Source organism: Argiope bruennichi, chromosome 10, assembly GCF_947563725.1.
Source record: "Argiope bruennichi chromosome 10, qqArgBrue1.1, whole genome shotgun sequence".
Classification (NCBI taxonomy): domain Eukaryota; kingdom Metazoa; phylum Arthropoda; class Arachnida; order Araneae; family Araneidae; genus Argiope; species Argiope bruennichi.
The window spans coordinates 107,908,487-107,934,127 of NC_079160.1; the positions used below are offsets into that span (position 1 = coordinate 107,908,487).

The window sequence follows — 25,641 nt, forward strand, 5'->3', positions numbered from 1 at the left end:
TTTTGCATGGCATGGCGTACAATAATTACGAAATATTAATCTTTGGCTTAAATTTAGAATTTTTACTGAATCTATCGTGCCATTGTTGGCGAGTTATTAGGCGATTAAACCCCATCATGCGGTTAAACATATCCGGAAATCGTATTTTGGGTTTTAGATGTGTTACCAACCGAGAAACAAAAATTTAATAAGGAACTAACATCTATAGTCACAAAATCACATACCAAATTTAATATATTTAAGTTTTTACGTTTTTGATTTATCGCGTTTACATGTTTCTGAAAGTATAGATAGACAGAGGATAAATTCCTTGTTGAATTTGGCTCAAACTATAACGGATGTCTACGCTATTGATGTTTGAGTACCGAATTTCATGCATTTAGCTCTCTTCTTTTTATAATCATCGTTTTAACTTACATTCGAAGAGCCAGACAGATAGACTTCCTTCTGAGGGTATTTTTCTCAAAATTTGATAGAAGTCTACGAATTTGGTGTAAAGACCGTATACCAAATTTCATTCATCTAGTTGAACGCGAGTTTTAGGTCACCTTCGTCACAGACGGCCATTTTGCAAAAACGCACTTTTCGAATTCAGAAAAATCTAAATCGTCGGGATTCGTCAAAATCTAGAATTCGAATTTTCTGACGATTAAAATACTTCCTCTATACTTGATATTTAAAGAAATAACAAGGCGGCGCCCGATTGCTGATTCCGGAGCCATTTGTGACCACGTGTTCTTTGCAAGATATTACTAAATGTGGTACGCTTTATCATCCTCTCAAATTCAGACCATCAATTCCGAGATATTCGGCATAAATAAATTGGCACTAAAATTCACCAAATCGGGAGATTCCTTGCCAAATATGACTCTGAATCGCACCACTTTTCACTTTCTAACTAACACCGGGGTTTTCTTTTTCTTTTGGTTAAATTCTTTAGTGTCTGCTTTCACTAAACTGTTTAATGAGCATCCTGTAGCGCGTGAATCACTTTCACTTTCTTCCTATATCTGGGAGGTAAGCATTTAAGAATCAAAACAAATTTCAGACCATATACAAGGTAAGAATACTAAATTTGGAACCGTCAGGGAGTACTCGACGTCGGGACTCCTGCAGTTCCACACCGTTTGGAACACCTGTTAATGAATCTCCCCGCAGTTCCAATAACAGCCAGGTTCTTAACACCGCTGAGTTCACTTCATATCAAGCAATAATTTCTTGCCTTTTCCCACCTGCGAATCCTATCAAAATATACTTTCATAAATTGCTCCCTTCTTTTTCAAACAGCATCTAATATTTAATAGTTAGAAATAGTTAATTTAAAGAACGATGAACAGTAAAATCTTCCTAGAAAGTTTACCAGGAAACAGCTCTAAAATGGTATGCTAATTAGAACGACGTACTATGAAATCTTGATTCAAAATACAATAAACCACTGTTTTAGGCTTCAGATATAAAGGAAAAGATTTAAAATAATTATGAAATCTCTTGAAATATTCGATAATATCGAACAATATTAATAAATTTTAAAAATTCTTTTTCTTTCATTTCATTTTTTTAAATAATTAAGCAAAACTAATAGTAACAAATCTTCTGAAGTATTTATGATCTTGTCTTTCATTAATCGGTTAATGTTAATAATAACCAGTCAAAATGATTAATAGATTTATCATTTTTAGCTATTATTAAAAATAACCAGTTCATCACATTAAACATACAAATATCTTCTTTCTTGAACTTTTATTTCGGACTAAAATGTAATTTTCATTATTAGATAAAATGGGTACAATTCGCATTTTTATTAATTTATAACACTACATAAAAATTAACATTTTGACTTCGGTGGGGGGGGGGGTCACCGGTGACGAACGGGCCCATATAAATTACATTGATTACCGCACTGAATTTCTTACAATGTGTTAAAATAAGACATTCTAAATTATTTTAAACAAAGGGGAATTTTCGCTTTCTAATTCAACACTTTTTTGAAATGCACTTCTTCGACAAGCATACGAATTTAATTCAGAAAAACTCAAGTTGTCTGATCAAAACCCTTGGCTAGCTCTATTAAGAGCTATAGAAATCCTTTAAATTTGAATTCAACGGAAGACCAAAGAATTGGTATAAACACAACAGGACAACGACCTCAAATGCCTGGAAAGCTGACAAACTTGAAAATTATTGGCACAGGGTCTTCTTGAACATGCGATATAGAAATGAATATAAATTAAATGGGACTACACGATACTCTCAAAAGTTTTTGATGCACTGAAAAAGGCAAGTATATCAGTGACTGATTTAGTTTATCTAAGTTTATTGGCACAGAGTCCTCTTGAATATATGATACAGAAATGAACAGGAATCAACTGTACTTAAACTCAGCGATGCACTCACTGAAAAGATTTCAATCAATGCACAGATGAAGACAATCATATAGCAGAGCAGCTGATTCGAATTACAGCAACTGGCAACTCAAGTCAACAATGCATTAATAAATCAGAGTGACAATACTGCAGGTGAATGGCACCATACAAATTTGTTTCGACGAGTTTCCAGGCTTAAGAGAAAATATTTTCATGACGTAAAACATTTCATTTTAAATATCGTACTAATACGTAGATCATCCTCAAATGGTGTTTAAAGTCAAATTCTGTTCAAATACATCAAACATTTATTTTAGATATATTAACATTAAATTTAAAACTATTTAACTGTCAATGTAGTGTCATAATCCGTTGTTTTCGTAGTGCTGTCAACTTGAACTTTTGAAGTTTTTAAATAATCAGTTTCCCATCGACTTTTTAAAATAATTAGACATTTTGGATCGTTCTGAGCTTAGATCCGTAGTGTGGTATAGTGAATCAAGTATACAAATAGTATTTCATTTGATCGATTTGGTCCAAAATTTAATACAGAGATAAAAAGGTTGATGTCAAAACCACATATATAAGGATTATTTTACGTTTTATAGTTTGGAGAGTTAGAAGGAAAAAATTGATAATTACTGATTAAAGGTTTTTGCTCAAAAATAGATACAGATTGACAAATGCGAAAATTGACCCATTTAAGTCGCTGCAATTTTTAATAATCACACGAATAGACAAAATAAAAAGATAGTTAATGAAAAACCAAATTTAGCCCAAAGTTTAATGTAGAATTCTAGAAAAGAAAATATATGGCCAACTACACCATCTAAAAAGTCCTTGTGTGTTTTAGTTACCTTGTGTATATATGCACATGGACAGATGGACCTTTCTTTCGGAAGAATTTCGTCTGAAGCTTAAAGGAAATTTAAAATTATAGTGCAACGATTTCATACTAAATTTTATCCCTCTAGCTCGTTGGATTTTTGAGCCAATGTGTTCAGATGGATAGACTGATATTCTAAAAATGATTTCGTCTGAAGCTTAAAGGAAATTTGAAATTCTAGTGAAACGATTTCATACTAAATTTTATCCCTCTAGCTCGTTTGATTTTTGAGCCAATGTGTTCAGATGGATAGACTGATATTCTAAAAATGGTTTCGTCTGAAGCTTAAAGGAAATTTGAAATTCTAGTGCAACGATTTCATACTAAATTTTATCCCTCTAGCTCGTTGGATTTTTGAGCCAATGTGTTCAGATGGATAGACTGATATTCTAAAAATGATTTCGTCTGAAGCTTAAAGGAAATTTGAAATTCTAGTGAAACGATTTCATACTAAATTTTATCCCTCTAGCTCGTTGGATTTTTGAGCCAATGTGTTCAGATGGATAGACTGATATTCTAAAAATGATTTCGTCTGAAGCTTAAAGGAAATTTGAAATTCTAGTGCAACGATTTCATACTAAATTTTATCCCTCTAGCTCGTTGGATTTTTGAGTTAAATTGTTCAAATGGATAGAATGATATCCCAAAAATTATTAATTTTCAAGCTCATAAAAGGTACAAAAACCTGAAAATCCATCAAAATTTTCACAAAAAATAATTTTTGAGGTTTTTCTTATTGCTTTCCTTTTGACATTTCAATACGAGAAACTATAAATAATTTTTTTAAGTGTCTGAAGATATAGGCTAGTACCGCAACTAACTAGAACAAACTCTTTCCTTTCAATCACCAAACCCCCCAAAAAGTCATTCGCTTCCACCTAAATCGATGCAGAAACACCATGTCTGTCTCCCTCACTCTCAAAGTGTGGTGGTGGGGGGGGGATACATTTCCTGGCGTAATGGAAACTGCTCAAGTGAAAAATGAGGAGGATGACCCGGGGCATCATCGGCCTGACACCGAACACAAATGGGAAAGCGAAAAAAGAAAAGCTTTTTCACCTTTTTTTCTGTCGCACTGAAACAGTAGAAGTCGACTAATGTAATTAATTTCCACGCTCCGAGGATCTGGTGCACGAAACTTCGTGGAAAAAGATCCACAGGAATGGGAGAACGAGTTCTCGGAGACTCGCCAACAATGGCAGATTATGTAGCACGAGAGGATTTTTAAAAAAGAAATCGATCAAGGATAAGCGGTTCAGAAATTGGAACCGATTCACCGTATGAAATGACAGAAAAAGTTTCCGCTTTTCCCCCGTCTTCTTGCCACAATAGATAATGTTTAAAATAATGAATATTAACCCTGGGATCAAGGCTTCTAAAATTATGGATCCCTGCTCCAAGAAGTATCACATGCAGTAAGACTCGCAATAATCGGTAGATATCAGATGAAAGGATAGCAGAATGAATGCTACACATTAGTAGAAGTATATTTGAACCAGCGAGAGTGGTTTCTCCAAAACTTTCTCGCATACTTTGTTACAAAGGTGTTATCCCAGAGAAAGCCTTGCATGGTACTGGCGTACAACAGTTACGAAAAATTAACCTATGGCATGAATACAGCATTTTTACTGAATCTATCGTGCCATCCTTGGTGAGTTTTTTTTCAGTGATTAATCTCTGGCATGAGGTTAATAGTATTCGAAAATCGAATTTATATTTCAGACGCGTTTTCACCAACCTATTGAAACGAAAATTTGACACAAGACTACACTTGTAGTCACAAAAACACGTACCAAATTTGATATATTTAAGTCACTGGGTTTTTGAATTATTGCGTTTACGTTTTTCTGAAAGTACAGACCGACAGACGGTCAACCCCTTGTCGGATTTGACTCAAACTTTGATACATCTCAGCCTTATAGGTGTTAAATTTATGTACCGAATTCTTATCTAACTCTTTTAGTAACTATAGTTATCGTATTAATTTATATTCGAACAGAATTCGGATAGATGAACTTCCTCTGAACATATTTTACTCAAAATTTGATAAAAATCTGCAAATTTGGTGTAAAGACCGTATACCAAATTTCAACCGTCTAACTCAAAGCGTGTTTTAGTAATCTTAATCACAGACAGATGGATGGACATTTTCCAGAAATGTGACTTTTGAACTTAGGAAGGTCTAAAACGTGGAGATTTGCCTAAATCTCGAGTTCGAATTTTTTGACAATTACTATACTTTTTCTATACTATACGTAAATGAGACAGTAAAAATACTAATTTCTAAGTTGCAAGGAACTTCTCAAGTCTCAATATGTAATAAAGGTAATCCTAACTGCCCTAAATTGTTGGCCAAGTAACCCTATAGTTTTAATTTCAATACCATAACCAAAAAACGGAGAGTCGCTTACGCAAACTTAACTTCACAAACTTGCTCTTTCACATATTCACTGCTTCATTTCTTACCAGCGCGTTTCCCACCAATGGCCATGACTTAAGTTTCCTTTTAATCCAGTAAGTTTAACAAACGGAGCTATGACTTTTACTTAATGATTGCAATTAATTTAAAAATTCTATAGCCAGGGCCTGACTAAAGCAGGGGCATACGGGGCAGTTGCTCCGGGCCCCCACATCAGAGGGGCCCCAAATAGAATAGAAAGCTTACTTTACGTTTCCTTCTTTAATGAACGTTTTTCATTACTGAAATAGTGAAGCAGAGGAGGGGCCTCCAAAGAAGTTTTTGCCCCGGGGCCCAATTAGGCTAAGTCGGGCCCTGTCTATAGCAATCCATTTAACTACGATTATATTATACAGGGTGATTGGCAAAATCCTTTTAAATCCTTTACATTCAAAACGGCGTATCGTATAGTCAGGGAAGTAATATGTACCTATAGTAAAGTGACTATGTTGAATTTATTGATACAGGTTTACAGTGCCACTGACAGCGAAACAAAGTAATTATCAAAATAACTCAAAGGATATAGGATATCGACTAAAACATCCAAATAGAACCAGAAGGCTCCTAAATCTCGCTTATTCTCGAACAAAAGTGTTATCTCAGTGGAAGCTTTGCAAAGCATTGAAGTACTATAGTAATGAAATATTAATCATTTGGATGAATTAAGTACTTCCACTGAATTTATCGTGTGGTCTTCGGTGAGTTTTTTTTTTAATTATTATTTGGGCGAATTATCCCTGGCATGCGATTAATAATGTCCGAAAATAGAATTTGCGTTTTAGACCATTTTTTCCCCAACAGATTGAAGCAAAAAATTTGACACAAAACTGCACTTATAGTCACAAATTTTCAAACCGAATTTGAGATATTAAAGTCATTACGTTTTTGAGTTATCCTGTTCACATGTTTCTGAATGTACAGACAGATAGACGGTCAACCCCTCATTGGATGTGGCTAAAAATCTCAAAAGCATGTGCACTGTAGATGTTGAATATGTGCACTGAATTTTATCAATCTAGCTCTTTTTTTATAATTATTGTATAAACTTACATTCAAACAGCCGGGCAGACAGACTTCTTCTGAACTGAGTTCACTCAAAATCCGATAGAAATCTACACATTTTGTGTACATACCGTATATCAAATTTTATCTGTCAAGTTGAAAGCATTTTTGAGCTATCTTTGTCACAGACATTTTCCAAAAATGTGTTTCTTGAATTCAAAGAGGTCTAAAAATGGAGATATAGCAAAATCTTGAGTTCAAAGTTTTTAACGATTACAAAACTTTTTATACTTCGTATGCAAGAAAGTAAAAATATACGCTGTGTCTGTCGAATTGGTGAAGATATTAAGAATTAAAATTATGAACTTTCCATTACATGAAAAAAGGCAATTAAAATTCACTTTCCAGTGTTATTTATTTACTCATGTGTTCTCTCTATCGTACAATAATTCAGCGATGGAACATTCAACCAACGTTATTTTATTTTTGCAGCAAGTGCTTAATATGCGTACTTGTGTAAGTGTTGAGAATAAATAATGACTGAACAATCATTAATTATTTTAATTAAAAAGAGCTCATCATTAGAGAGTGCGTGCCACGCTCCTTCGCCCTTCATTCCGTACCCACCCCCTCTTGTCTCTAGGGGCAGAGGTTCCTGCCATTTGCCATTTTCTCCCCAATGTATTTTAATCTAAAATATAAGATAGCCTGGAAACCAGGGTTAAAGTTCCATATCCAACACGATAGCTATTGTTATTTAGTTAGCGATGGTTTCATTTTCTAGGCCTGCGAGTCGAGATCCCATGCTATTAGGTTCAATACTTACATCATCTTTTTGTTCTATGTCCTGCAATATTTGTAACCTGTATTGAAGAATATGGAATTAAGAAGTTTATCTTTTCATTTGCCTTTCGATAATTACTATGAATCCATAATAATTGGGTGAGTATCCTTTCCTCTTAATCATCTACCCATTTCTTTTCTCTAGAGACAAGGGTTGCAGATTTTAACCGTTTGCACTGATAAAGTGACTCATCTCTCGGAGGTCACGCTCACGCTCGCCTTTCAAGACGGTGCATCATTGAGGTTTTATTTATTTAATTTTGATTGTTAAAAATACCTGCAGAGTATTAAGAAGATGCAAATTAATTAAACGGGAGAATTAAATTTCAAACAATTATATATATTTATTTTTCGAAGCAATAAACAAGTCTTTGTATTAGGTGAATAATTATGCATCGAATTACTTTTCCTAGTGCAAAGGGTTAATTTACTGCGCCTTGGAAATATCCGGGATTTAGGGTAAATTTTTAACCTATGCTATAATACCGTATTCATATTTTGAGTGTTTTTAAATCCAAACATTCTAAAACTGCGGTGTCGTGTTCAGTTATATGTCGGAATCGCGGAAATTTTGCACTTGATATTTGCAATTAAAAAACATTCAAGAAAATCCTCAGGATTAGATAAAACATTACACTAATACCAGGTTATACTCGATAATAACTTTTAAATTCATTTCTTTTCATTTTACTCCTAACCATTTGCGGTGGCAAGAAATTCACAGGTGTACACACCAAAATAAGCCACTGTCATTCACAGCCAAGCCACAGAAAATATCTAATACCCTATAGAAATCAGAAAGATTCATATTTTCTAAATGAATTTATTTTTGATCTCAAATCTGTATTCCAATAAACTGTGTTTCGGCATACAATTTCAGTAGAAGAATCGCGAACATCATTTTTACTTCTGTGGTAATTGCCTGTCGAAGTACACAACATGCGATTTGTGACAAAAGCGTTTGTGACAAAATTGTTTGCGATTTTGTGACAAAAGCGTTTCGACGTGGATGGCACATCTTTCAAGCGCAAGTGGCTAATTAAAGTTAATTACTGAATTTGCAAATTTTAAGGTCTCGATAAAACTTTACAGACGAAACAGGACACACACACGTTCTTCCTATTTAAAAGAGGACTCAAGTGGAAAAGTTTTAAATGTTTTTTTTTCTTCCCCCCCCTCAAACTATGGGGTATTTAGCTAGTTTGAACTACTTGAAAGAACTGTATATTAACTTCGGGGTCGTAGAAACACTGACAATGAAATACAGTGACGCAAAATTTAAAAAAGAATTCAGAAAACCAGGTTGATAAAAATACTAGATTTGCATTTTTTAAAAAAAATTCTGGTTTTTAATACCTTATTTAACAATATTATTTTCTTATTCATACGTATACTTAGGATGTTGAAAATATTTTCCATTCAAATACGGATTCCGAATATTTTTAAAATTTAGATGGGATTAGGAATTTTTTTAGGATTTTAGGTTGAATTTAGAATTGCAGAAAGCAACAAGAAAATCACTTCACCCCCACCCACCCTAAAATATACGTAAATTTGCATATACAAAGACATTTTTCCTAATTTGACGGAACTGCATTTTCGATGCGAATAACAAAAATTTAAGAACTTGTTTAAGAGAAATGTTGAAATTTAGTAGGAAAATTTATAAATAAATGCCTTAATAATCCACTTTCCAACTCTAGGTGGGTCATGCAAATGAATTTCAAATTCATCGAAAGTTAGGCAAGCATGAGCTTCTATTAAGAATCTTCAAAACCAGACAAGAAAGGAATAGAAAATGAAAAGACTGATTTGTAAACTAAATTAAATTCAGTTTTCATCAATCAATATTCCATTTACTTAATTTCCCAAGTGCTAGCAGCCTTGGATTCAGAAAAAAACTTCTTTGCAAACGAGGTCACGAAAGGAAAAAAATTTCAAGATGCCACAATCCAGATCAAAATAAACAAGTCACGATTTTCGTTCGAAACTTTTTACTAAAAATAGCCTAACATCCAGCATAAGTCAGAAAGTTTAGCAAGCTTTGAGAAAAAGTTGTGGATTCATCTTTATTCTGAATAAAATTTCCCTTAGTTTTTACCTTTTTACTTTTTCATGTACGAAGTACAAAGAAATTATTGTAATCATTAAAAAAATTCGAACTCGAGATTGTGACGAATCTCTTTACTTCAATCTCAACGAGTTCGAAAAACACATTTTTGGCATTAAGTCTATCAGCTCGTTCATGAGTTGTTGTCACAGATAATTCAAAATCGCGTTGAGCTAGACGGATTAAATTCGGTCTGTGGAATTATGACTAAATATGTAGATTCGATCAAATTTGAACGAAAATCTATTCATGGATTTGTTTGGCTGGCTGTTCTTGTACAAGTGAACTCATCCACTACAAAACATGGAGACCTAAGTAAGATAAAATTTGATACACAGGTTTAGCATTTAAGGTTTATACTCTTGGATCTGAATAGATATCATTCAGACTGCGATTTTGTGACTATAATTGTAATTGCGTCAAATTTTGCTTTCAAGCAGTTGGTAAAAACGCGTCTGAAACACAAATTCGATTTACAGATACTATTAACCAGATGCCTGGAATTAATCGCCAAAAAACTCTCCAAAGATCAGATGATAGATTCAGTAAAAATGCTACATTCACGAAAGATTAATATTTAATAACTGTTGTACGCCAATAACATGCAAGTTTTTCTCTGTCTTACCCAATGTCCACAATTTCTTGTGGAAATGGGTAGTAATGTCTTTATGCGAGAAAAGGTGGTATTCGTATGGTGTTTTATATTATATATCACTACTTCAAATTGAAAATTTGCTTCTAGAGGATATTCAGCCTGAATTATTAATTACATTTTAGCGAATAATTCCTATTATATATCTTGCTTCTTTAAGTGCTCTGAGATTTTGTATCGAGGTTTCAATGGCGGTTTGCCAGTTCAGAAATTAGCAATGCAGCAAAATATTTATCAAAGGATATACACTTTTCAAAGAAAAGAAAACTACTTTACCAATAAACAGCATAATTTTTAATTTCAAAACCACATTTGAAATTTGTTGCATTTTAGGCATAGCGATATAAACTTCTTGTAGTTTTATCACATGAAAATTGTATGAATATTGAACTGGAATCTCAGCAGATAAAATTATCACAAAATTTATCCCAAACACACATTTCCGCCGAGTCAGCTCGATAATGCTTGCTTAAAAATAAATATCAAATAAGATGCAATAAATGATCCGCAGTCTTGATCCTTTTTACATGTAATAAATGATGATAAAAAAAAATTCCTAAAATGTTCATCTGAATAACATTTTAAACCAACAATTTATACTTTAAAAGAGTATTCTGTGACAAAAGAAAATGAATATTCAATAAAAACACTCGTGTTTCTGTCGAGGCAATAAATATCGAAGTCGAAATTCATAAACAACCAATAAAGCTAGCGGAAGTTATACCTCCAAAACATTATCGCATACTAATAAAGGTTTTGTCCCAGAGAACACCTTGCATGGCACTGGCGTTCAGTTGTTATGAAATTTTAACCTTTGACATGAATTATGCATTTTTACTGGATAGATCCAGTCATCCTTGGCGAGTTTTTTGGCGATTAATCCCGGTATAGGGTAAATAGCCTCCGAATATCGATTTTGTGTTTTTAGACACATTTTTCCAAAGCGATCGAAACAAATATGACACAAAGCTACACTTGTAGTCAAAAAATTTTGTACCAATTTGATATATTGAAGTTATCACGTTTATATGTTTCTGAAAATACTGATAGACAGACGGTCAATCCCTTGTTAGATTTGGCTCAAAGTTTGATAGGTGCTTACATTATAGATATTAAATCTAATTATCGATTTTCATGTATTTAACTTTCTTCGTTTTGCAATTAACGTTATATTCGAACAGCCGGATTGGCAGACTTCCTCTGAACAGATTTTTTTCAAATTTTGATAGAAATCTATAAATTTGGTGTACAAAATTGACTGTACGCCAAATTTCATTCGTTTAGTTCAAAGCAAGTTATGTTTGTCACAGACAGATAAAATGCCAATACTGTGTTTTTCGAACTCAGGTATGTTTAAAAATCAGAAATGCGTCAGTATTTCAAGTTCGATTTTTTTATAGCCCTATTATTTGTGTGAGGCTGCAGTTCTAATAGAGGATAGTTAATTGAGGATAGAGGAGGCAGTTCTAATACTATTGTTAAAGTACAGAATATAGTAAAGACAGCACATGACATCTACAGCCGTTCAGTTTTTCCATAAAAAAATATCTGTAAAAATTAAATCTGCTATAACGGATTAAGATGTTTACGGATTTATACTAGAGGACCTTAAATAAAAGCTTAGAGAATACCCTTCCAATTTCCAAAACAAGATTTCTTTAGTGACTTAATTTTTTCATAAGCAAACTTTAATAAATATAATGATAAATTGAACTTATAAACCATTTCATTGCAAACAGCGCAAGGCAACGGAAGTCAGAATCTCACATATAAAAAATATTTTAGATTTAAATGCAATTCGAAAAAATGGCCAAACGATTTTTTTTTAAACTTTGTATTAGAAATTTAAGTTCTCCAGAACATTCAATACAACACTTTTGGAAAGCAAAATAATGTTTATCTATAAACGAAGTCATTATTTACGCATTTTTCAGGTATTAAAGACAAGTGAAAGTCAAATATTTACAGGCTAATCTTATAACTCCAACAATTTATGCAAAATCCTAATTAAAAATTCAAACAAGTCTCTCTCGTATTTTCCAATTGAAGAGGAACAAAAGTTCTTACACATATAATCCGTAAATCTCTTCTTTAAGAGGGAGAAGAAAAAAAGCAACCGGCTCAATTCTGCACGTATAAGGGAGGGAGACAGGGAGAGAGAAACGCCGACCTTGGGGCGCAGAAACAGTTCGTTGCACTTATCGATCGAGCGGGGCGAAGACCCCCTTCCGCAGGGGCGGAGAAGAAGCGCCCTTCACCTTCTACTCAGGTTCATTAACATCCTTTCTCCATTGACAAAGAATCCGTTCGATACACAGACGGAGTATTCTCTCCCATCTTTAGAATATATGGGCCTCGCCAATACAGAAGCGCGCCAAGAATTCGCCATTTATTTTTCCTTGATTATGCTTTTATTCTTTGAAGATTCGGTCTCTCTCCTCTCGGCTTTCGTGTCATTATATAATATAACGTGAAGGAAATCGAATATGTATTTTGATCTCTTGCTTTTAAATGAATGGGTTCAACATTTGGTACCGATATAAAACCTTGGTATCAAGATGGTGCTTTTGAGTTCTTATTCTAATCGACAGGCAGGCTTCATTTTAATGGATTTTATTCAAAATTTAACAGATATCCATCTTTTCGATGTTAAAAAGACATACTTTAATAAGAGAAGTGGCAATGAGCAGTTTCAACATTCAATTTGGGCTGTCACAGAGAATAGGTGAAATAATTGCCGGTGCGAGAAGTGAAACATGATTTTGTATAGAGTTGCGAAACTTAATAAAAATCTTAAGTTACGAATAACAAATAACCAATCTATCAAATATTATCTTGGATATTTCAATAAAAGTTCGAGCATCCAGAATTCAGTAATTTTTTTTTTTTTCATATTTAGCAGTCAGGTATTTCAGTATACGAAGGAAATTCAGAAACACAACAGCAACATCATGATGTTTCGGAGTTTCGCAGCGTGACAAAGTAATCATGAGCAACTCCACGTCATAATTTGGAACAGCAATGTATCATTAATAAAATTTATGGGAAAGATTAAAAATTAATTTAACCAGTTTACACAAGCGCATAAAGCTCTAAAATCATGAAACGTAGCAGTTTTATTTATTTTATTTGACTAAAATTAATAAAAATAATATTTAGATTATTTATAGGGAATGGAAAAATTAAATGGAATTGTGTTACTTGTACCTTTCTATAAAGGATTGATTTATTTAATTTTTGCTTTTTCAATATCGAAAAATTCGCGCGTGTAGCGCATCATAGCTATTTAGGTTTAAAAGAATAATTTTGAAAATTTTAATCTTCCAAATTATAACGGTACGATTAATTCTTAATCTTTTTGAAGATGGAAAATTAATATAAATATAGAATTAAGGAATGGAAAAAAGGTAGCAAAAGTCTGAGAGCTACCTCCTTTCTTGACGTGATTAAATAACTGGTTTACGTCGCAGAACTACAAAAAGCTAAATCTTATCTTTCGAAAATACCCTTTTCCAGATTTGAAAGTCAAGGAAGTTCGAAATATTTAAGATATGATTCATTTTTATCTGTTTCTAACATCACTGTTATTTTTCTCCGAAGGCAATCGAAATAGATTCAAGACTTGAGGTCAGCTGAACCTGAAATATGAAGAATCTGGTTTTGTTGATAAATTCTTGAATCTTTTGGGATTGCTTCCTCGAAAAGTAAGAGCCAAATAAGGAAATTCTGATAAATATATCTACCTAACTCCAGAATTCTATTCTGTCATGACCTTGAAAATCTTACTGACAATTCCAAAAGGGTATTTTCTAAATATAAGCTTTCTAACTTTTATAGTTTTGCTATCTAAACCAGTGACTTATTTATGTTTTGAAACCTCCATGAGCAATCATAAGTATAAAAAGTGATAAAAATAAATCGCAAAGGTATATTTATAGAAAAATTTAAACATAAGTTTATGTTAATCCAAGATTATATAATGGTTTTTACAATCAAAATAAAAGATCAACATAAGCGACACACATAATTATGTTATAAAAAGAAAGTTTTTTTTCAGATACTTAAACAATGTTTAGCATGAATTAAAAAAAAAAATGGGCAGTATTCATTAATTAAAGAGACAGTGGACTTATTAGACACTTTTGGGAATAATTCAGTTAGGGTTATGAAATTTTTTAAGCATCTGTATTAAAATATAAATAAGCCAAATTTCTTTAAAAACATTTTTAAACGAAATATATTATTTTTTTAAAATTTAAAAGATATAATTTTTAAAAATTTTAAAATATTCCGGGCGATTTAATTTTTAATTTTTTTCGCATTACCCAATGTAAATTTATTTGAAACAAAACTACGTACGATTTTGTAATTCCAATTAAATGCTAATTTTTTAGAAATGTTTTTATGCACACTTACTGAATTTTCATAGGAATTTTATGTTTCCCTGAATTAAATTTGACTTAAGTAGCAATAAATATTAAAAAAAAAAAAACCTCGAAACATAAAATGCATATCTCATTTCCTTTCAATGTTCTTCAAAACATTAATTAATAAATAATTGAAAACATTTATTATTCAATTTCATTTAATTTCTTCAAAAAATTAGACGCCTGGAACATTTTAAAGATATTTAAATCTAATTACAATATGTTGAGAAAAGGCAGTAAGACGTACTTTCCCCCCCTCTTAACACTTCATTCAATATTTATTTTATTAAACAACACATTTTAAAATACTATTTTAGTTGAATATAAACATATATTTTGGAAACGATAAAAATAAAATTTTATGTTTTCGTCCATTTTCGCTTATTTCAAAGTCCACTGTCTCCTTACATATTTTAGCTGTCTATACAATTAACTGCAAGTAAAATAACATATTTAACCCCATACAAATAAAAAAAATAGATAAAAATTCTTTAAAGCAAAAATGCAGCACCCCATTCATAATATACCCTAATATACTTTACTTCCATTAACTTTTTTTAAAAGCAAGCCAGCATGGAATTCAAAGATAAAGATCACCCCAAAATGAATCATTCCATAAAAGGATGCGGGCGCTTTTTTTAATCTGAGAAATATCTCTGCATTACAAAAAAGAGCCGAGAGACTGAGAGAAAAGAAAAACCAGGCGAAACGAATTCGTTTTAAGGTCCGCGATCATCGCCAAGGTCACTCGAACAGTGATTAACCATCGCCAGCTGTCCTGCTTCCGCTGAAGGAAGCGAACCAGATTAAACACACGCTCGGATGTCAAACAGTTGACCCCAGTTGGGACAACAGACGGACGGTCTGTCAACGCTGGGTGAAACAACAGACGATCATCTCGTCGCCGTCATCGTCTAATTATTTCATTGTTTGCAACAGCACTCGAAACCAACATGAACGACGGGCCAGTTGTTGGCGCTGGAATTTTCGCAGGGGCAATTCTAGGAAAGGTTAAAGAGAGTAAAGGACATTTTTATTTATTTTAGTCTCACCAATCAGCTAACAGGAAACAAGTTATGTAAGAATTTTATAATTTTGTTTAAATATAACGATTGTATTCCGTGGAAATACAAAAATTAAAATCCCTTAAGGATTGCAAATAGATTTATTTTAACTATAAATGGGATAGATAATTTTAATGATATAAATTCGGTAAAATGTCGTTTTGCATTTATTCTACAAATTTATAAATTAATTCACTGAATTAGTTTTATTAAATATCTTATCGATACTGAGAAATACGAGATCACTTAGGCGGGCTAATACCAATGCTGCTCGTGTGTGTATAAAAAAAAACTTTCCAGTTGCGGAAATAATTTTCACAGCTAGCAATTAATACAGAAATTGTTACAAATGAAGTACATTGAGTTAGTTGTATGCCTCACTACATCGTTGAATATAATCGGTAATTCTAATTTAAAAAATGTTGTTTTATTTATTCACATAAAAATATAACGATAAGGAATAATAAAAAAATTAAGTTGATTGAATTAGTTAATTTTTTTTCTCTTTATGCTTTCAATCAAATAACATTTTAATTTTCTGAAATTATTAATTTCACAAATATTTATTTTTCTTCATTTGTTCAGTCGTTCTCAAGTATGTCACCAGATATCAAAACTCTCTCGTTCTGTTCTATACGCCATTGTTTTATTAACAATAATAAATCGGTTGTCAAAAACTGGAATTTTTGTTGAATAAATTTCATAGAAAACGACCCATTCTTCGACAAGAAATAATTTTGAAGTCGGTGGCTTTAATCGAAAAGTAACAGAATAGGCAACAATTGAAATATTTTCATAAAAGGTGTCGCAAAATAAATAAAAATACCATGATTTGCTGTGACAGCTGAATTAACATTCACGGTATGTTAGTTATCAACAAAGATCTGAAATGTATCAAGATACAGATGATGACATCACAAATGTATATTTACTCATGCGAAATTTGAATTTAAACTCCAAATAGATATAAAAGTAAACTATGCGTGCTATTTTGATAACTGTACTTTTAAAAACTTTGTTTAAATTCCAATAACTGAACCCGGCTTATTGCTAAAATGAATGTGTTAATAAAGATGAGGAATTGCTTAGATTCAGTCATTCATACCTCGATTAAACATCGAACACAGAATGATGGTTTGACATTTTGAATTAAAATATAAATTGCAGGCTCGAATCCAAAACTGGATATTGAAGGCGGTGGTATATAATTTTAAAAAAATCATCCAGCAATATATAGCGTTTAACAAATACAAACAGCATTCTTACATATCCTAAATACAAAAGAATTGTTAAAATTCATGAAGTTTGGAATATTAACTGTTGAAAATTTCTAGATTTTTAGAAAATCATGGCGTTTTCCTTCCGTGGTGATTCATCATTTCAATACATGTCAAAAAGAATAATAAACGAACATCGGAATAGAACACATTAGAACATATCAGAGTGCATATTAAAATCTAATGAAAATAAATCTTTAAAGTAACTTGCTTTCTAATATATTCTGGCTCAATTAAAAAAATAAATCAACCAATTTTACAACTGAGCTATAGTAAATAACTTCCAACGGCAAATATTTAAAGGATAAACTTGGTAGAATTTACATAAAATGATAATGATAAATGATTACATAAAAAATTCATTTATGGGGTTTAATTCACTTCAATTTATGGGGTTTAATTCCTTATTTATGTAACAGAACATTAACAGATAAATAAAATAATATAATAAATAAAAGAATATTATTTTATTTATTATTTAAATAAATAAAAGAAAAAAAAAGGGGGGGGATATAACTAAAACTCAGAAGTTTACCTGCAAATGTTTCAATCAAAACTAGATTAAGTTGACCGCTTCAATATTTTAAGACAACTTTTGAATCTCCAACTGGCAACAACTTTCACCGCGTGAGTAGTTAGGAGGACGGACACAGACCAGTGCGCAGAGTAAAGAGTGAATGAATACACCTGGAAATCAGTCACCTAACTATGACTGATAAGATCGAAATTACACACGGGTTTTACCCTAAAAAGAGAAAGGTTGGCACCTCCTACGTCTGGGAAGCTGCAACCTGGTCCCTAATGGGGTAGCAGATATTCAATCTTTCAGATCCTTGAATATTTTTCTGTAAAAGTAGCTTAGAAAATAATGTTGACTCAAAAAATTTCATTAAAATATACTATTTAATTCTTTTGAATTAATTTATATTTATTAGACTTGTTTTATTTTTTATCACCCCACCACCACCAAAAAAAAAGGGGGGGGGGCTCATAGAAACAGGATGAAGTGGTCGGAAATGGAAAAAGTTCATAAATCTTTATTTTGTATGAAATAAGAATTTATAATATCTTCCTTCTCATGAAAATAATTTTCTAAAAGATTAATAAGTTTCTCAAAACGATTTCATCACTTAAAAAGTAACGACATCTTCTTAATTCGATTATTAGCAATTAGCGAAACATAAATCTTAAAATAAATATTCATTTATAATGCATCGATGTATTTCAACTTTTAGTAAAATAAATTTTCACCATCTTTTTTTAAAATAAGACAATGTGGATTGAAACCCAAAATCTTTTAAAATTCTTTCTTCCCAATTCACAAACAATTATGTACAAAAATATAAGAAGTATTAAATGTATAAATAATGTATTAATAAATTAATAAAAATGAACATTAATAAACCTGTTTGAATATTAATAAGTAAAAATAGGCGAGTATAATAAAACCATGTTTTTGTAATACATATTTTAAATTCAATTCAATTCAAACAATTTATAATTAATCTTTTTTTCCTCGTTAATTTAAAATCGTTTTTACAATTTTTTCTATCAAAATGCGGCCGGAAAAATTTCTTTCCTAGATGTTTCTGAAAGTTAAAGACCTACTTTATCTTTCCAGGATCCGGATCCGGATTGAATGAATTATTTTTTAATCCTATAAAACACTATATATTATTTCAACAACAAACCTAATCCTATAAATTTTGTAATGAATTCAATACAAATTATGATAATTTAGCAACAAGAACACGATTTCGGCAATCCTGAATGACAGGAAACATCTTTAATCCATCTATAATCTTCTTAACTGGACGCTGAATTCCATTTTACGAAAAACCTTTGAGTGACATTTCCATTAAATGCCAGGTAGAAAATTCTGCAACTGAAAGGGGTTACAAATTTTCGACGAAAGCGAATTTTTCGATTAAATATGGCGTTAAGAACATAATTCTAGTTAAGAATTAAATTCCCAGTAATAAGAAAATATTTAAACAAATTTTAGATACATATATCGCTGCAGTTCGTCTCTATACTTGAGAAAATTGTGAATTACATTGAAAGGAGGCGTAAATGGTAAATTTTTCTCAACAAATTTTGAGTTTTTTTAAAATTTACTTGTTATTTTTAATGAGAAACATCTTTCATATGAAAATATGAATCTTTTTAAAATCAGAAATTCTCTTTAAAATTTTCAAATGTTAAACAATTTAAGACTTGAATCTTATAAATGGTTTTAATAAAAGTTATTAAGATATAATTTAAATGGTCGACTTAATCAACACCAATTTTACCGGAAATGCAAACTAAAGATTGAACCAGAAGGTTTAGTCTTCATGCTTACAGAACATATAATCAATTCAAGTGACAAAACTTTGTTCTAATCTACAATAGATTAATAACCATAAATTGGGAAACTAATTTCTCAATGTTTGCCATTTAAATAGTAAAGTGTTCTTGAATTTTTCAAAACTAACTAAGGAATAAAATGTCTAATCTTTAAAGCGTTATGACAATTGAATGAACCAACATATGGCTTAATAATCATCACTAATGTAGTAAACACCATCATAATCTTATAATGTGGGCAACACCTATAATTGATACAAGTCATACTTACTATAATGTAAAATATATGATTAAATTTTAATGAAAAAAAAAACATTGTAAAACGTATTATATAAATTATATGAACACAAATAGTATTTATCACTTGACTATTACAACTGTCAATGATAAATTATTATTTAGAAAGCCTCCTCTTAGTTAAAAAGGGCAGACGATTGAGGGACTACAACCAAACGATTTCATTGAGGAGCGTCGGGAAAATCCACCCCACGCAATGGCGTCCTCTTTAGTTTTTAGTCAGACGGGGGTGATGCCATTCGCGGAGGGGTGACATCCGAGGGGGTTCCACAAAGCAGACGATCACAACACGAGATGTAAAATTCCAAAAAAACTAGACAACAGAAGTTCACTCACCGTTTTAGCAGAGTAACAACACAGAGCCGGTCTATCCTGTAGCGAGTCTATGACAAGTACACAAAACTGATGAATTCGTAGCAGGTTTAGAGAATGCTGTCCGAACGCTCAAATCCGATGCTGTCTCTTTTGCCAGCCGGCTTGCAGGGTTGCTGGAATCCGGTATTGGCGTCTTTCCGGTTGGTGCCAAGCTCTCGCCAAAAGTGTGGAACGCGATTTGTTTTAGGTTTTCGAATTCGGCGGCGTTTTTCAGTGGTTATAGCAAAGCATCTCGAATGTGGGGTTGATTTATTTTCCCAATAAACTAGTTCATAAGCATTTCCTGTTTCCTAGAATGTGCGTTTTTGCACGGCGATAAATAATAGAACGCAATGAGGGTATGTGGAATATTGAGGCAAAATAGGTGTTCGAATAATTTAGTAAAGCACCACATGCCGTGTTGCCCGTAATAAATATTTCGTCCTGAAGTATGAGTTGTTGGAAATGAAGTTCTGTCACCCTTTTTTTTAATTCTATTTTTATCTCTTCAGAAGTCAGATGCTCCTACAGAAGGGTCGCGAACCCTGAATAGGTCATACAAATATTATGGGAAGTCAGGAACCAGACGAATATTTTATTTATTTATTTTTGTTTTCAAGATCATTTTTGTAACTGGACTTAATTTATTCAGCAGCCGATGACTGATAATATTTTTATTGATTTTCAATGTTTATTATTAAACTGATCATATGAACAAAGCAATGATATACAAACAATACCTTATCAAGGCAATGTATTACATCATATACAAAAACAGAATAGTCTTTAATATGCCCAAGTTAAGTCCTGCAAACAAAAATAACTATGTACAGAATTTGTATGTATATATATAAGAAATTATAACAAAATGAAACCGTGTACAAGGATTTTCTACTCTGAAGCGTTATAGAAAAATTATCTGGAATAATAACATGCAGATAAATATTATGTATGAAAAAAATACATGAATTCTGTGTTCACTTGTTATCATGACATCGTAGATGAGGATGCAGTTATAAAAATCTAATAAACAAATTATCCGGAATAATAATATGCAGAAAGATATTGTGCATGAAAAAAAAATACATGAATTCTGTGTTCACTTGTTATCATGACATCGTAGATGAGGATGCAGTTATAAAAATCTAATAAACAAATTATCTGGAATAATAATATGCAGAAAAATATTGTGCATGAAAAAAAAATACATGAATTCTGTGTTCACTTGTTATCATGACATCGTAGATGAGGATGCAGTTATAAAAATCTAATAAACAAATTATCTGGAATAATAATATGCAGAAAGATATTGTGCATGAAAAAAAAAAATACATGAATTCTGTGTTCACTCTTATCATGACATCGTAGATGAGGATGCAGTTATGAAAATCTAATAACCAAATTATCTGGAATAATAATATGCAGAAAGATATTATGTATGAAAAAAGGATGCAGTTATAAAAATCGAATAAAAAGTAATTTGGTTATTCGATTTTTATAACTGCATCTTCATCCACGATGTCATGATAACAGTGAACACAGAATTCATGTATTTTTTTTTTCATGCTCAATATCTTTCTGCATATTATTATTCCAGATAATTTTTCTATAATGTTTCAAAGTAGAAAGTTCTTGTAGATGGTTTCATTTTGTTATCATTTCTTATATATATATATATATATATATATATATATATATATACAAATTCTGTACATAGTTATTTTTGTTTTGTTTTTTCCTTTAAAAATATTTTGGTATTTAATAAAATTCCGTAACTTACCCATTAAACCGTTCACTGACCAGAATGGTTACGGATACGGGGAGTATGAGATGGCGTTCTGTTCTGTATACCAATGCAAGTTTCGGAATCATCTCCCCCCCCCCCCTCCAAACTTTCAAATCCAAACATTCTTAAATTTATAACTGTAAAAGCAGCTTTTAAATAACAAATATTATTAAAAATTGAAGTAACAAAATAAATCATTGTAGGTTACTTTTAAGAGCGATAGTTTCAGTACTTTCCTTGCAAAAAATTTTGCCGAATAATAATAACAAAATAATATTAATAATAATTCATTAGATGTCAAAAGAGAACTATCTAAAAGTTCATAAATTTCTTGTAGGTTTATTATTATATCACAGCATAGCTAAAGAACATGAATCAGAGGAAGGCAGTTGTAGGTTCACTCCTTGGTGAGTTTTTAACCAATTTATTCAAAAAGTGATATGAATTACGCACACAAATGAATTCTTTATAAATCTCCGGGAAGCATAATCTACTTTCATGTCTTAAAATTAAAGCAGACATCTGTAATCCGACCCTAAATAAAACCTAGAGGCATGGAAAATATTTAAAACTCTCTATTTTTGCAATCAGTTATTTCGTCCATCATATTAATAGAACTGATTAAATAGTAGCAATCAATCAACTTCAAAATTTGCAGATTCTATAATATTTGTCAAGCTGAAAGCGTTAGTTTGTATAGAGGATAAAAAACCAATATGAAAATGTATATTTAAAAATAAAACATATTAAATATATTAGTATATGAAGTAAATTTCGATTTATAAACCAGGGACGATTCTTCCATAAATTTGCAAAACTCCCTAAAATTATTTTTTAAAACTGAAACTGTTTCGTTTTCTCATCTAGTTTATTTGTTTTTTCAGCCGAAGAGTTCAAAGCTCTTTGTTTACTTTTTATTTCCTCGTATACGAAATATAGTAAAGTACTGTTTTAGTCTTTAGTTTTAGTTATATTAACGTCCCATTTCAAAGCAACACTAGGGCTATTTTGGGACGGACCTCGTCATTTTGAACCGCGGTCAGATGACGAGGACGACACCTGAGCTGGCACCTCCCTCTCCACGTCACACCACACCAGCGGGAGGATGTTTTGTCCGGACGGTTTCAGCGTGCACCAGACCCGCTTACACGACGGTTCTTTTGTGGTATCGGGTCTCGCATCTGAAACCCTCCGGTTCTGAAGCCAAAGCCCTCCATTCATCTCCAGTCAACTAGAATGTGAAGGATTTTTCTTACTTTTATTTCACTTTCACTAGCTTGTGCAACGCACCACTTTTCGATTTCTGCCCGATTTTTTTCTCCAATTCAGCACTGGCAACTCCTAACTACGTAGTTATATTTTTTTGCTGTTAAACCAGAGTCTAATCGTCGTATAGAGCATACTTTCTCCTCCATAGTCATTACAACTATTTTTCGTTTATCACCCATTTCGAAATCTTCTCTGTGGTACACTTAAAAAAAACATTAAGCATATCCCAAGAACAATTTATGAATACTGTGTGTCCTGTACAGTTATAATCAGAAACAGCTGCGACAATGGAGGTCCGTTACACCCTGACGAAACAATGAGCAGAACGCTGCTCTTTTTCTGTCACAACTTGTATTAGTAATAAATTTTATTACTCATAGTACGAACATTTGTTAAGTCAAGCAGTTTTTTCCATGGAGATCCATATAAAATATGGTAATGCATTCCATTCTGAAAAAAATATACAAACAAATTTATAATAACATAATTTATTATTTACAATACTAGCTTTTTTTACAAGAAAATTGCCTAATGCATGTCTTTGGATACATTTTAAAATTTAATGAAAATGATACAGAGTATTACAATTAAAAGAATTTGTAGTACGCATAGCTACTACCTTATCAAGGTGTTATTTCTCAACATGCGATGCAATAATTTTCCATGCTTTCAGCATCTCTCTTATTTCAATGGAAAGTTGTTGAGCTGCTGTTGCCTCTATTATTCTATTATTTCTTCCTTTCTTGACTAAATCTCCTCTGCAATATTTCTCTATAACACAGAATGCAGCTTCATGAGTGCAGCTTCATGAACTCTTCTTCGATAGTTCTCGTTATGTTTTTCTATCAGCTCTTGTATGTCGTAGTTATACACCTCTAGCCCCAAATCCTTTATCATAGACGAAATCTCGTCGATTCAGGTTCTATAGGCACTTGCTCTAGTCTTTCGGAATCACGTTGGACAATACTTTCCATCAAAAACTTTTCCATATAGATATAATGATTCTTTTTATACAAGGTAATTGACCAGTAAGTGGCATCATGGTGTCTCCTTGCTTGTAGTTTTGCGAAATATCGCGCGTTAAGCGAAACTCCTTTTTAGATCTTACTTCCCTCGTTAAAATGGTCATATTATATTATATTATATATATAAACATATTTTTAAAACAGTTTCGTGACAAAGAGAGAAGAGGAAACTTTTCAATATTTTAAACTTCTATTTATTCCATCCCGGGAGGCATGATCTATGTACATGCAAGAAGCAACGAGATACGTCAGTCCATGACATTAAAGAAGAGCTAAAAAGCGTAAGAGACCGAAATATTTTCCCGGTGATTTTATAGTATAATATTCTTATATAGATTCTTTGACATGTATAGACTTATTAAAGGGAAATATAGATATCTTTTAAAGAATTTGTTAACTAATCAGAATAGTTTATGTTTACTAAGAAAATAATACATTTTTTGGTCTGATAAAGTAGGCTGTTAAAGTCAGTTGACATAAGTGGATTAATTATTGTTATTAACATGATTGGCGAAGAGTTGACCGTTTAAGCAGACTAGTAAGTTGCGAAAACTTAATGTAAAACGTTATGAAATCGAGAATGTAAGCTTTGCTACAGATTTAAAGTTCATTTATTTATTTTTTATATATCAAGGATTTATTTGCATTGTATATCATGCTTCTCACCAGAAACTGTTTCGCATAAAGCTAGAGCTTCGAAAATCTTTATTTCTGAAGAATCAGATATTCCAAGTGCAAAAAGTTCGGAAAGAAAGCATTTTGTTTAAGAAAGATAAAAATCATTCTGTAAGATTTACTATATATATTTATTTTTAAAAAAAGCACAAAAAGTTTTAATTTTTAAAAAGAAATATTTTTTATAATTTACTTGCATAAAAAAACTGTCATAATAATATTACAATCTCAATAATTCTTACGATCTTAAAGACAGACCTTAATTGTTACTTTGAACAACAATGTGTAATAATTGAATACTGTTTATGTATTTCATTAAAATGTAACAAAAGCTAAATAATAAATAACTGTTGTAACAATATTGCAAAGGTGTAACAGTGTGAATAATAATGTGTTGAACTCATTCTTTGCTTGTTTTTCTTGAGATACGGTGAGCTTTGCTTCGATTGAAAATCGACGTTTGATTTTTCAAAGTACTTTTGATTTTAGAAACTGCAGTTCAAAATGACGAAAGAGATAGTAGTTACTGTTTGCCTTTTGCTCTCCTGGTTGTGGAGTTTGTTTGAAATATTCTGCAATTTTAACTTTTGGCACTGTTTCAATATTTTCCCATATGTGGTTTTCTTCATGATTTTGAACCATTTGGACTCTAAACGCAAAAGGCATCAAGATGTAGCTTTGCAAGCGGAAATTGAAATTGTGAAGGATGCGTCCACTCAAACGACTGATTTGTTTATCAGCGGAGATGAAATGAAAGTTCATGAACGTATACTGCTTCTTGTCAAGCGTTTTGTAAACAAATTG

General features: G+C 31.8%; 1 protein-coding gene across 2 annotated transcripts in view; it reads right to left on the minus strand.

Moving 5' to 3' along the window:
- The window catches only part of LOC129988994 (protein singed-like), a 56,032-nt gene extending 35,809 nt beyond the window's left edge, over positions 1-20,223 (minus strand). Inside the window, exon 1 of one of the 2 annotated variants that reach the window (XM_056097293.1) lies at positions 20,065-20,223. The gene's annotated coding sequence lies outside the window, so the exon portion shown is untranslated. Of the gene's footprint in view, positions 1-17,617; positions 17,751-20,064 lie in introns of those variants that run through there. The other variant, XM_056097294.1, reaches the window with a different exon arrangement.
- Positions 20,224-25,641: the final 5,418 nt, after the last annotated feature.